Consider the following 13,978-nt stretch of genomic DNA (forward strand, 5'->3'; position numbering starts at 1 on the left):
GGTGAGGTTCATGGTACGGTGGCCCTGAGAGTTCAAAATGCTACCACCTGAGTAAATGCATATAGATAGACAAAATAAAAGTAAATGAAGAAAACACTTCAACACAGACGACACAACCGAATACAGAAACATGTCATAAATACAGAAAACATAAATTACAAACAACAGAACTTTTTGTCAGTGAAATAATCAATTATTTTAACATTCTGATCGCAAGATACTACTGCAGATATTTGTTATACATCAGCGTTTTCCTTCTTAGCTGTCTGTTTTTTTTGTGTGTGTTTGTTTGTTTGTTTTGTTTTTTTGTTTTGGTTTGTTGTGTTTGAGTTTTTTTGTATTTGCTGCACATTTCTTCATTTTCAGTGTATGCCACGATGCTGCATAAAGTTTGTGTTGTGAAATGATTATTGTTAAAAATAAATAAAGGTAACAATAAAAAAATAAATAGTACGCCATAAAACTATTGGGGAAAAAAAAGAGTCTGGAGAACATCCTTATTCTCAGAAAATCCACTGATCCGTTTTTCTTGGTGGTAAAAGTGAAAATCTGTGTTTCCACTCAGAAATGGCCAAAACTGCTAAACAGTTTTCAGGCAGTAATTGGCTTCCTCAATAATTCACTCACTTTCCCTCACTCAAGTAGTCCCAATTACTTTAGGATGAACACTTCAAATATCCCTCTGTGTTTGCCTTTTGCTCACACTCTCCTCGTGGCAAAGGAAAGGACAAAGCTAGAGGAATGTTGTTGCTCTGTAAGTGAACAATCCTGTGTTTTTAATGAGGTTTGAAGCAACCAGTGAGACAATCTGCACATGCTCATCAAAGGATAATGGAGAAAGGAAACGTTAAATCGACTAGACTTTTCACGATGTTAGAGTGGTCAAAGGAGCACCACTAAGATACACTAAGATAAGATAAAAGCTGACAGAAAATGAAAAGTTCTAAAATTAATTATTTGTTTCTTCAAATAAGCGTCATAGCCGCACTCACTGCCCTCCACACATGAAGTTCACCCTGGTTTAGAGAGCTGTGGAGGGCCTGCAGCGCAGCATCCCTTGAGCTGTTTCGGGTTCAGCGTCTTGCTTCAGAGCATTTTAGCTGTGATGGTGTTCGCTGCAGATCTAATTCCACCCACAGAGTGGACCTTACTGCCAGCGACAGGATTCGTCAGGTTTTAGTACTTTTGCAAAATAAAAGCAACAAAATGGTGATTAAAAAAACTGAAGTTTTAAAAATCCGTTATCAAACAATTGGCTCCATAAAAGCAAAGGCATAACAGTTTTAATAACAAGACCAAGAGTCTGCAGCCACACCAGCGGCTCTGTGAGGCTGTACTTTGGGATGCCGGTGCCTTGAGCTAAAGGCTAACTTTAGCATGCTAACATGCTCACAGTGACATGCTGATGTTTCATGTGCGTAATCTTTATCATCATCATCTGAGGTCAGTGTGTGAGCATTCAAGTACAGCTGAAGCTGATGTACATGCCACTAGTTCTGCAGGCATTTGGTCATAAACCAAAGTACAGGACAAATTAAAAAGTAGACTGGATGATGGCACTAGATGAAAAGTGATTGTCTGAGGCGGATGTGAATGTCTGTACCAAATTTCATGGCAACCCATTAAATAGCTGTAGAGGTATTTCAGTCCCGACTAAAGTGGTCTGCAGTTCTGTAGCATCATATTAGCATATATAGCATAAAGCCCCTCAAAATGCATTTCTGGCGATTGAATTTATGATGCTCTACAAAGTTAGAAGTTGTAACAAATCGCTTTATTTACAGTTAATAAATAAACACTTTATAGGTCATTAATTCGACATAGATAAGATTTACTTTTGAGTTGCCGCCATGCAGAATCCTTTAAGTTGTCAGGAAAACACCATCAATTAACTTCTCTTTTGCACTTTTGTACAGAGGATGAAAGATCATTAAAAAAAATCGTTTTCATGACCTGGAAAGCCAAATGTTTTTATTATTGGCTTATAACTGATCAATAAAGCATTAAACAATGATTAATTTATCATTTATTATGCAATTTGTTATAAGGTTATAATCCTTTTGAACATGCAACCAACTTTACTATTTCATATCATCTGATTCAGCTTCTATTTCCAGAAAACAGGCATTTAGTTTGACAGCAGCACAGATGTGTATTCATGCCTCTCTGGTATGAGCCGGAGAATCGTTCATTAAAGGACAGCCTGCGGTGCTTTTTGTCTGAAGACACCAGTATTATCAACACAAGGACGATATTTCGGTCCATAGTGGATATTCCTCAGGTTGATGTAAATGCCCACGCTGACCTTGCTTTAGCAGTAAATGATCCAAAAAGAAATTTTGCTGGTTATTCAGAGTTGTTTTGCAAACACGGTAATGGCACGCCTGTGTCAAAAGGAGTGAGGCTGCATCACTTTCCTCAAATGGGAAAGGTGAGAAAAAAGAACACAAAAGAGAAAGAAAACCACTGAAAAAGAAGATAAAACCTACAAGGAACACTGAACGGAGGGAGTAGCAGGTCTTTAAGGCTGTTGCAAGACAAGCCTTGTTCTTATTGGAGAATTGATTAATGGAGCCATAGTGAGAACATGGACAAAGCGGCTCCCCTGTGACTGCGCTGCAGCATACACTGGCAATAGAGACACTTCTTATTCGGTCACACAACCGTCAGTGATTGTCAAGGAAAGGTTTAAATATGTCTGGAGACGACTCCATACGCCGTGTTACAGGAGAGAAAATCAATACTGAATGTACAACTCAGTTCTGCTTATCATGATCAATTTACGAATCTGGGCGCACTCCCTCGTCCTGCCTTATCTGTTCTTATGGATATCATATTCCTACTTGTTATAAATGAGGAAAAATGTCCTGGAAAACATGCTTTGAAACTATTTTTTCCAGCTTGCATATGTGGGAGTGCAGCATCTTGCTCCGAGTACAACGATACGCCGTTGCTCTCGAACACACCGGCTTGAAAGCCTCATTAGAGATGTTCATCACTGTGTGGGTTTCTGTATGCAGACGTCTCTCTCTGCCTCTTTATGTGTCATCTGTGATTCCCTGACAAGCTTTGAACAGAAACAGAACAGAACAGAAATGAAACTCGGTTTGTCTGCAGTCTGAAAACGGTTAAACTCCTCTCATTAAAAAGTCCCGCTAAAGCTCTCGCTGTTTTATTTGGTTTGTTGATGAAATGTGCTTCTTCTGCTCTGGTGCTAATCAACATCTAATATAATTAAAATCCCACGCTGGTTTTGAATACAGACACATTTTGGTAATACCTTAAAGTGACAGTGAAACAGCAGTTAAAGCACGTTTAGCTTCAGTCATATTTCCGGGTGAAACGGAGTAGAGAGATCATGACGTCACACCTGAGGCAGAGTCTGTCCACTAGCCTCTTAATGCAATCTCTCATTTAGCATTTCTTTCATCGGTCTTTCTGAAGTAATTTTCAGATTTTTAGTTGTTATCTCTGTTTACTAAAAATGTCTACAGTACTCCATATGGTCCTCTTTATCCTCCTGTTATTACAAGCATGTCTGAGACAACCGCAACTCCTCGACTCGGCCGTGACCTTTAGCTCGCCATGGTTTCAGGCTAATGGGATTCATTAATGAGCACCAAAAACAGACATTCTCATTTCCAACTTGTCGCATATGGACAATTGGCCAGGACTCCTTTTTAAGGCACTGGGTACCACTTTAGCGTAATCAACTGCAGGGCTAAGTTAGCCATAATAACATCGGGTTCGCCACACCTTCAAATTAAAGAATGCTGAGAACAATAATATACACATGGACGCACTTTGGTCAGGTTTAGGCACCAAAAGTACTTGGTTAGATCATGGTTTGGCTAAAACAAATACATTATTGATGCAGGTTACATTCGTATTTAAGTTAAGTACGTTACGTTGCTTCACTTGCAAAAGAAATCAACATTTACCTTCACATCAATCACAAACCCTGGTCTCCTTCATGAAAGGTCTGTGCTCAGTCCATCGAATCAGCCCACCTTCCTCCAAATGCAGACTTCTCTTGCTCTTTATACTACATCATTTGACGCACTGGGAGTCTATGGAAGTCTATCAGACTAAAGGCCTATCCAGTGCCTGTGCAGGGTTAGTTTTCAAGATGAGTTATCAAAAATATTTCTGAGTGTGATAGGAAGAGAAAAGAGGGATTTGATGACAAAAATAGTCAGAAAGGATTTGGGCACATATTTAGCATGTGGCAAGAGATAAAGGAGCGATTAACACAGGGACACAGGATTAACTTAGAATATTTGCTTTTCATTAAATAGTTGGAGGGATCCTTTTAGCAATTAGTCTTAGAGATTTTTTCTTCTACAATGTTTGGGCTTCTGGGCCTCAATATATGCTATTCAAAATGTATAATATATAAGCCACCTACCATATGTTCAACATCAACACCTGCGCACAGTGTTGCAAATAACTTCACAACAATTTGCTGCCAGAATCCATCACACACTTGGGATGATATGCAGATTATATGCTTCAAATGGTGTTGAGCTTTTTAGGGTCTGGGCGTCTTTCAGCTCCGGCTTTCAGAGGAAGACTCACTCTTAAAGCTCAGCATAAGGACGGCATAGAACGACGTCAACACAGAAACATCTGACGACGCCATCCCAACCAGCGGATTCGAGCTGCCTGAGCAGAAAACAGATGGCGGGAAGTTATGAGGAAGATCATTATATTTCCTGTGGCTTATCATGACCTCAGTGAAGAGGGCGTGTATAAAAAGAGCAGGCAAAGGGATCGTCCGCACTCCGGCAGGCTCTCACAGTGGTGGACCAGCACTCTCAGGGGGATTCTTGCATTGACAGATTTCTGTCGAGCAATTCCATATATTGCTCGTAGCATTTTATTCCCAAGTGTGTGCATGTATGTTGACTAGTTGGGGAGTAGGAGGATATGAATTTGTACTTGTTGTGCATCCCACAAATACCCATATACAGCAGGTATCACCTGAAAATACCGTATGTTTACTTGTTTTTCTGCCTTTCTCAACTCGCCTGTGCTGACCAGTGGTGGGTTTTCAGCCAGTGAGGAGATCAGTTAGAAATTTGTCCCTGACATCAGCAGCCTGGCTCAATTTCTGTCTCATTACAGGTAATTTCACACAAGCAAAACAGCCTCTTCAAAGCTGCAACAACAGAAAAATAATTTACAATTTTACAGTTCACATTGCTGGGTTCAGATTGATTCATTAGAGGTGGAGTTTGTTCTGGATGAGCTCCATCAGTTGGGGTGGTTCGTGTGTGTGTGCGTGTGTGTGTGTGTGTGTGTGTGTGTGCTCGGAGGTGGATAGCTGCATCTGAAGCCTTAATGGCTTACGTGCTGTGCTGCTGAGAGGGCTGCTGTGCAGTAGGACAGACACTAAGTACTTGTTCAAATGCCAGTTTTGAAGCCCCGTTCATGCTGATAGAGACTGAAAAAGGCAGCAGGAAAGGCTTCCAGATGCCTCCGGCAAAAGCATTAACTCCATGTGAAATGCATTTGTCTCACATAGCTCTGAAATAAATGCCTTCTCATTTTAAGACCGACCATTTAAGGTGCTGTTTTACAGCATATACCAGGATATTTATTTGAGGAAATCCATTGAATGTATCAGTTCTGTTTGATGTAATATCACATGCATTGCCTCTGTGGTTGCAGTTATGTACAATACCCTGTAAATGCCCAACCAAGAATCAATGTGCAGCAATTGTTTATTGTTCCACAGAGACCAATACTGAAAATAGCTTCTGTCCGTCACCTCCGATAATCCTGCATAGTTGCTGCTCTTTACCCTCTTGTGCAAAGTCAGGTTGCGTAATCAGTGGAGCTGCAGAACAACTTGTGAGTTCAAGCAAAAAATCAATGATGGCAAATGATGAAGGAAGAATGCAACCTGTTTCTCCTTTGGCGCTTGTAATCATAGTGCTGAGCTGACAAAGGCGATTCTTGGACTTATTCTCATTAACTCTCTCATTAATGATCTGGTCTGGTCTCTTCTCATGTCCTCTCCACGCATGCACACTCCAAAAATCGAGTGGCACTGCTGAGAGTTTCGTCTTTGTTCCTGCCTCGGTTTGCTACTTGATATGATACCACGCTGGCTGAAACTTTGGGTCATTCAGGAGCTGTTTTTGTGTTTTTCCTTTGATTTATCTCCAGTTTCTTTGGCGTATATATTTATGTAATATTTCTTTGCATTTCTTTCTGCTCCAGTAATTTCTTTATAAACAGAGATGATTAAAGCTGCCATTCAGGCTGATATACCATATAGGTGATATGTATTCGTTCCTGGGGTGTAACCCATGACCCCCATTGACTATGAATATAAGGTTAAGCGATAAATCTATTCAGGAGCATGATGTGTACATTATGAATCACTGCAACCTCAAAGGTCAAATCCTTGGTTCAAATTGCAAGAAAGGAGAAATGCCTCACAGAGAGACCTCATTATCATACCTCATTATGACTTCATAGATCCAATTCTAATGATCTTTACTCTAACTCTAATCAAATCCTGACATGTTCATACATTGTGCTATAAGACCTATTGGGATGTTTAAAATGCAAATTAGATCAATTTCTAAAAAGCTGACATGTAGAAAATACCGCCACTTAACAAAAGGCAGTTGGGAACATGAAGTTGTGAGTACAAAAGCTAAAACCCAACGAGGCAGTTACACAATTTCAGTATCAGAAAGCCACATCTCAGCTGCAAAAAGGTCTGACAGTCAACATTTTAACAGTATGAGGGAGGTACATTATGAGGCACCTGGACACAGTGGGATCAATGCCAGAGTTAGAGCTGCAGTGCTCAAACAGCTGATAAATTGCCTGAAAATGGGATCATATTTAATGGTGAAGATGAAGAGTGGGTTCAAGTCAGAGCTCACTGATAAACACAATAAACCTGTCAGCAAATAAAAAGCACAACAAACCTGAGAAATCACCAGTGAATCGAATCAATATCTCTCTGAGAGTCTCAGGGGGGAAAAAAAAAAAACTTCACAAAGTTATTGGAGTGAGGTAAACAGTCCCATAACTTAAAGTAAGCAGCTTAAAACCTGGAGCCGTGCTCAGTGGAAAAAGGTAATATAGTGTAATAAGTTACATGTCCACATTTTCCACAGTCATTGCCTTCAAGCTGTTGGAGGAAGCAACATAACAGGAAAAAATATATGGCTTTTTTCACACACAGTTCAAGCTTTCAGGCACCGCGAGGGATTTTCACTGTTCACGCATACAATCAGGAACATTTGTTCTTATTCTCAGGATTATTTCCAGCTCCATTATTTCTGAACTTGTGTCTCTTGTTACGCCTCCTTCATCCTCTTTCTAATCACCTGTGAAAAGGCAGCCGTAAACAAGCAGCCGATTCGTAAGCGGTCAGCCGAGTCTTGTGATTGGTTGGCTCGCTCCACGTGAAAGCGTCTTTCGTCAGACAGCTTGTCCTTGAAATGCTACTCTTGGTCTTGAGCTGGGAAATTGGTGGTAGAGATTTCGCTGAATGTTGATCCCTGCTTCACTCACACTGGAACATTTCAGGAACAGCATGTGTGAAAGGGGTCTATGAGGCTGTTTTACAGGACAACATGCACCCAGACTATTATGTAGACGCTGTTTCTCTGTCTTAGGCAGTCCAAGATTTGTGTGTCAGCTCTCTTAACATTTATGTTTCAGGAATTGTTTGGCAAGCCAAGAAGAACAACCTGGCAACAGGCGAGAGCAGGGGCCCGTTTCACAAAGCAGGTTTAGTGAAAACTCCGAGTTTGTTAAGCCTGAAATGAAGGAAACTCTGAGTTTTCCGTTTCACAAAGGGAGGTAACTCAAACCAGAGAAAGAGGGGTAACTCTAGCCTGTTTCACAGAGAGCGGTAACTTAAGCTCTCGGTCAGTTACCATAGTAACAGACTCTATGAACCTAACCTGGTCGGGACCAGGTTTTTCTCAATGAACCTCGAGTTTCTCTCTGTCTCCGCCCTCTGTCAGCCACACACGGTATTTGATTTCCTCATTCATTCGTCAGCAGGCGAGTTTTGGGATAACATAGTTTTGCCGTCTGTTATTTAAAAAAAAAAATCAGTCAGTAGGCACTTTTTTCACTAACATGGCATGTCTTTTTGACAACGATCCCGTGGATGAAGGTGCAGCATTACTGCGCAGGGAATTAAATATTCGTCGGGAGATGGTTATCAGACCGCGCATAGATGTTCTGGCATTTCCAGACAATTATCTTTTTGAACGGTACCGTTTCACGTCACAGTCCATCATCTACATACACAACCTAATCCGTCCTTACATTTGCAACATTACCAGCCGGAGTCATGCTCTCACATCCCAGCAGATATTGTGTGTTGCGCTGCGTTTCTTTGCGCAGCATTATGTTGGTGATAAAACAACTGCACAGTCAAACAGCCACTTAATATTTACTTTACAATGTAACACATGATCAAAATGAGGTACCCCCATTAAATTATGCCGTGTCTTAAAAACAATGTTTTTATGTTTCATCTTGAGCTGCTGCCAAGTGCGCTTCTTCTCCGCGGGATTGCACCTACATGAAATAAATTAATGAGCTACCATTCAAGCAGTTTTCCCCTGTAATATTACTGTGATTGCAAAGGACTGCGTTTAAACTTACGCACTGACCCGAGCAGCAATGTTCTCCCACGCCGCCTCCCTCTCTTTTGCAGCTGCAGCGGTGTTACACTTTTTTCTAAAAACATGCTCAAATTCGTCATATGAGCGCATTAAGATTTCGAGTTCCAGTGGGGTAAAATACGCAGCCCTCCTCTTCCCCGTCGCCATGGTGACTCGTCGAATCGGGGCTCCATTGATGCTGGCTTTTTATAGTCGTGGTGCACGCGCTTAACTCTGAGTTAACCTACTCTGAGTTGATTGAACTAACTCAAATCACCTGTTCTGAAACCGAAAACTCGGAGTTTCCTATCTCAGGCTAGATCAACTCAGGGTTCAGGATTAGACTCGGAGTTTGTTGAACCTCCTTTGTGAAACGGGCCCCAGGAGAGCCTCTTAAGTACTGCACTGATTGGTGATGAGTGTCAGGTGTGTGCTCAGGTGATAGGGGCTGTGGGCGTGGCTGAGTGGTGAAGGGCGGTGTCTCAACAGGTGTGCGGATGAGGATGGAGCTGGCAGACTGTGACATCAAGGCAACTATAGGGGGTGTGAATGTCCTTTTCAACAGTAAAATGTCCTTTTAAATAAAAAACACATTTAATATTTTTAGATTAGCAGAATGTGGATCTGAGATTCTTTGTCAAGCCCCCTTAACAACTCCTTTTCCTCTGTCACTTCCCCTTTAATACTTTCACAGTGGTTTAAAATCAGCCTCTCCCGCACTGCTCGGCCTCGCTGCTCACGCCCTCCACGCTGCTGCGATGTTGTGGTGATGCGTGTGTGGCAGACAGAGGTTAAAATCACACGAGGAGGCTGCTGGTCTACAGTTCTGAGGGACTGTCGCTGTCCCTTGTCATTTTGTCTTTGATTCACTTGTTTCATTTAGCATTTTTAACACCGGCCGGACGCTCCAGGCCAATCAGCTTGCCAGGCCGATGGGATTTCTCCAGAGGTCCCGACAGCCAGTCCCGGTCTGCTCTTCACCGCTTATGTGAACGCGTCTCGTTTGTGTGCGCTCGCCTCAGAGGTGCTTCATTACAATGAAGTCGATAAAGGTTTCTGTGATTGGTCGTTCTCCCTTCCCGGACTTCAATTTCTGTATCCAATTTGTGACTCCCTGTGCCCAATAGCAATCTCTCACTGCCGCTGTCTCTCTTGTCTGAATTTTACAGCTTCTCTGTGCTGTAAATGGATGTAATGACTTCAGCATGAGTGAATGAATCGAGTGGCACCACTGTCACTCTAAATCATTTCAATTACGCTCAGAGGTCAGAGAATATAAACAAGGCACAGACATTCCTCACTCCTGAGATCGCATGTTTAAAATGCATCACAGCGCTTCATCGTATAAAAAGGTTCTTTGAAAGGTGCTCATGTCCTGCCATCAGCGGCTTTGTGTGGGTTGAAAAATGTGTTTGTGCATATTGCAGTGATAAGTGAGCTCCATCTTCGGATTTATTTTCCTCTGCATATATTTGAGTGTATAGGTACATGTATTATAGAACAGTGAGTCAAACATATATGTTCCTAAAGCACAGCAGATTACAGAGCTCCACGAGTCTTATCACCTACCTCTATACGACATCACTTCTCCTTTTAATAATACTCAGGAAGCATTTGGGATCTGAGGACACGAATCGTTGAAGCTTTGAAAATTCTTTCCCATTCCTGCCTTATGTACGACTTCAGTTTCTCAACAGTCCGAGGTTTCTGTTATCGTATCCATCGCTTCATTATGCGGCTCACATTTTCAGTGGGAGGCAGGTCTGGATTGCAAGCAGGCCCGTCCAGTAGCCGCACTCTTTTACTATGAAGCCGCGTGGTCCCTGAAAAAGATGCCGTCTGAATGGCAGCATGTTGCTCCAAAATCTCTACTTGAAATGAGGAGTCATCAGACCACAGCACACTTTTCCGCTTCGCCTCTGTCCATCTCAGACGAGCTCAGGCCCAAAGACGTTGGTTGTTGTTCATATGTGACTTTTGCTTTGCATGGTAGAGTCTTTACTTACATTTAGAGATTTTTATAAACCTGCATCAGCAGTGTTAAATCAATCCAAATGTCAATTTGTAAGAAAGAAAGTGAGGATAAACAGCTACAGGAGGCAGAACATTTCTCTAAGGCGTTATGTGTAAAGAGTAAGTCAGTGTGACGTCACAGCAAGGAAACATAATAGACACTTCAAATATCTGCACATCTTGTTTTAGTCTGCTCGTTGATGCATTGAGATCACATCAAGGCTAAAGATGAGAAAATGACAAAGGACTGTACTTCAGTGAGCCGTGCCTCTTTGTGTATGGGAAGCAGCACGGGGCATTCACTGTCCATCAATGGCAAGAATTAGCTGTATAGATTTTCAGAACACATTGGTGAGGAAATGAATGAACGCGATTAATCTGAGTAAAGCAGCCGGTCAATATGTGGACGAACATTAAGGCTACAATTCACTTCTTGTCTTGTTGTGTAAAGCTACTGATTGATGCATTTTTCTTCTCAGTCAGGTTCATGTTTTTCAGATTCTTCATTATACGTTTGACCAAACTCCATCTCTTTTTCTCCCTCGTTATCTTTTTCTTATACTTCCTCAAAGCCAGCCTTTGAGATGCCGAATGAATGTGCTCCCATTCAAGGGTGACATCGGCAGAGACTGGAAAAACTTTAAGTGCTCAAAGAGGGAGTCAGCTCCTCTGCGATGCCTGCGCGCAGACCCACAGAGCAAAAAGAGGGATCAGGAATAAATTAGATATGTTATTCAGACTGTGCACCCTGACATGCTCCTCTTTGCTAATCTGATTTTGAAGCTATCTTTGGTTCAATAATGACTCAGCAGCATAAGCTTGAGACAGAGTCAGTAGAAATGAGACATTACCGAAACATCAAATGAAAGCTTAAAAAACTAATCAGCTCATGCTGGCATGTAGGAAAGCCTTTTTATCGTTCTCATTACTCACACGCTGTGTGTTCTGAATGCGCTCTGTGGTAAAACATCCACCGCATCAGATGACAGTGGTATAACCTTTCAGGTGTGTCGCTCTCAACGACACCAGCCTGGCAGGGGTTAGTGTGGACGCTATAAAAAGAGGTGAGGCTTTAAAAGGCAAACTGATGTTTAAAATCAACGTTGTAAGGAAATCAGGACATATGCAGGATCATACCAGTGACCCAGCAGGCGTTTAAATAACGTGGACAAAAAGTCAGTTGGAATAAGTGCTAATGTTAGCAAGCTAGGCCAAATTTCAGTTTCACTTTCATCCTCATTCATTTACATATCATGGCTGCCACACAGACGAGCGCTGCCACCCTGAAACTGAACACCAAACAGCGCCAAAACAGCCAGGCAGTCAAAGCAGGAGGAAGAGGAGGAGCAGGAGCCCATAATAGGCTGGGTCTGCAGGAGCAGTTTCAGACAATCATGGTCTTTTCAATTGGTCTCAGATGGTGTGATTAGAGAGCGATCCACTGCAGGCGGCATCATCCAAAAATCTCATTCTTAGAGCCGTCACAGTGATTTCTCCGTCTGTTTGCTGACGTCCCTCCTTAACGCAGGAGGACAGGCATCAGATTGGCCTAAGCCTGATACTTGGTGGGCCTGCTAATGTGTTTATACTGTCTATATATATGATACATTATTTCTATACAGTAAACGCAGGAGAGAAGAGACAAACATAGAATGCGTGCGACATCTTGCCAGCTTTTGGTAATACGGGAAATCCTCCCGACACCATGTTTTAATCAGAAAGACCAAACATCTGCCTCGATTGAACTCAGTCAAAATTAGAAATGCCATATGACGCAAAGTCAAAGCCCGCACATGCGCAACTAATCGTCTTAAGATACTGAAAGATGCTCACAGGAAGTGGTAAAACAGATGTTTGGAGATGGATGTCTTTCAGCATTCGTCTCAGTATCAGAAGCCTCTTCATCAAACAGACGGGAGCTACACGGCGCTTCTGAAGCTGTCATGTTCTGGTATAAAAAAGTCTTCACCACACATGTTCTATTATGCTAAAATGGCATTGAGGAAAGAGAGGAGACAACCTCAGAATACAGATTATCCACTGAAAACGAAATCCGAGCTAACTGGGACAAATACTGAGAGAAGGGTTTGTAAGACTCAGCAAATATGAAGATTAAAAGTCAAGAGTCAAATGATTTCAAGACGATTTTTTACACATTACAAAAGCAACCGATTAAGTTCTCTTAAGTATGTTTTGTGTCGTAGTTAAGCAGCACAAAAAGACAGTTGTATACTAAAGAGGTCAGTGTCATTAGATCTACTGTAATATGCATGCTGGGACAGTTAGATTGAAGCAGTACTTGTAAGACTTTGCCAGAAGGTGTGAAAGCAACAGGCCAACACAGATGTGATCCACACAACTGATGCTCATTCGACTCCTCAGAGGCTTGGACAGACTTACTTTGTCAGTCGCCTCTCACCTGCTTCCTTTGACCCACCAAATGGCAAAAGTGGTACTCTTTTCTAGGCTGGGCTACAAAATGTAATAATAGCACCTGGAGAAAAGAGGGAAGAACAAAGTTTATAATAACCTCAGTCTGTCCTATTTTTAAGTGGCCCGAGGTCCAGAAAAGTGGACAAAAGGGCACTGAAGTCCACTCATTCCATCCAAGGAGTTTCACTGCAAAAGTACAGCTAAACTGCTGATTATTATTGAGCTGCCCAGGAGGAATCACCTGCACAGTAAGATTACATCCTAAACAGAAGTCGCTGGGATCAAGTGTACTGCCTGGAGGGTAATCCTTTAAAAACACATTACTGTACATGTAGTCAAACACTGTGGTGGGTGAGAAGCTGTCAAAGTTCACCTCAGCGCGGCCGTGTTGTTTTATATTCCAGTAACTTCAACCTGAACCTTCAAAGACTAAAACAAGATCGACACATTCATCCTTTTGGACTGTCCAGACCAGAGAGCTTGTGAAGGACTCAATCATATTTGATGTTATGTATGTAAAAAGTACACATATTTTTGACAAGTCAGTAGAAAGGAAGGAAGCCGTCTTACTTTAGCTTGAACTCCTCAGTGCAGGCGTGCAGTAGTAACACCTGTATTACGTTCTCTAATTTGATCCTTTGGTAATCAAACACTAAGGCACTTGAGAGTTAATTGTCCACGTTTTAACCAGTATATTGAAGTGTAACGCTGCTCCCTGCTGGTTAAAACGTTCAACTGCAGCAGCAGCAGCAACACGCAGTTCACCTCTGCACCTGATTTAGCTAAAACTTTACAGTAAATAAAGCAAATTACTGAACACCTCAGTGGTGCCATAATCCTAGAACTTGTCTTGCTTATTCCTTTTCATGTCTTGTCGTGTG

The sequence above is a fragment of the Chaetodon auriga genome, chromosome 14, assembly GCF_051107435.1.
Source record: "Chaetodon auriga isolate fChaAug3 chromosome 14, fChaAug3.hap1, whole genome shotgun sequence".
Taxonomy (NCBI): Eukaryota; Metazoa; Chordata; class Actinopteri; order Chaetodontiformes; family Chaetodontidae; genus Chaetodon; species Chaetodon auriga.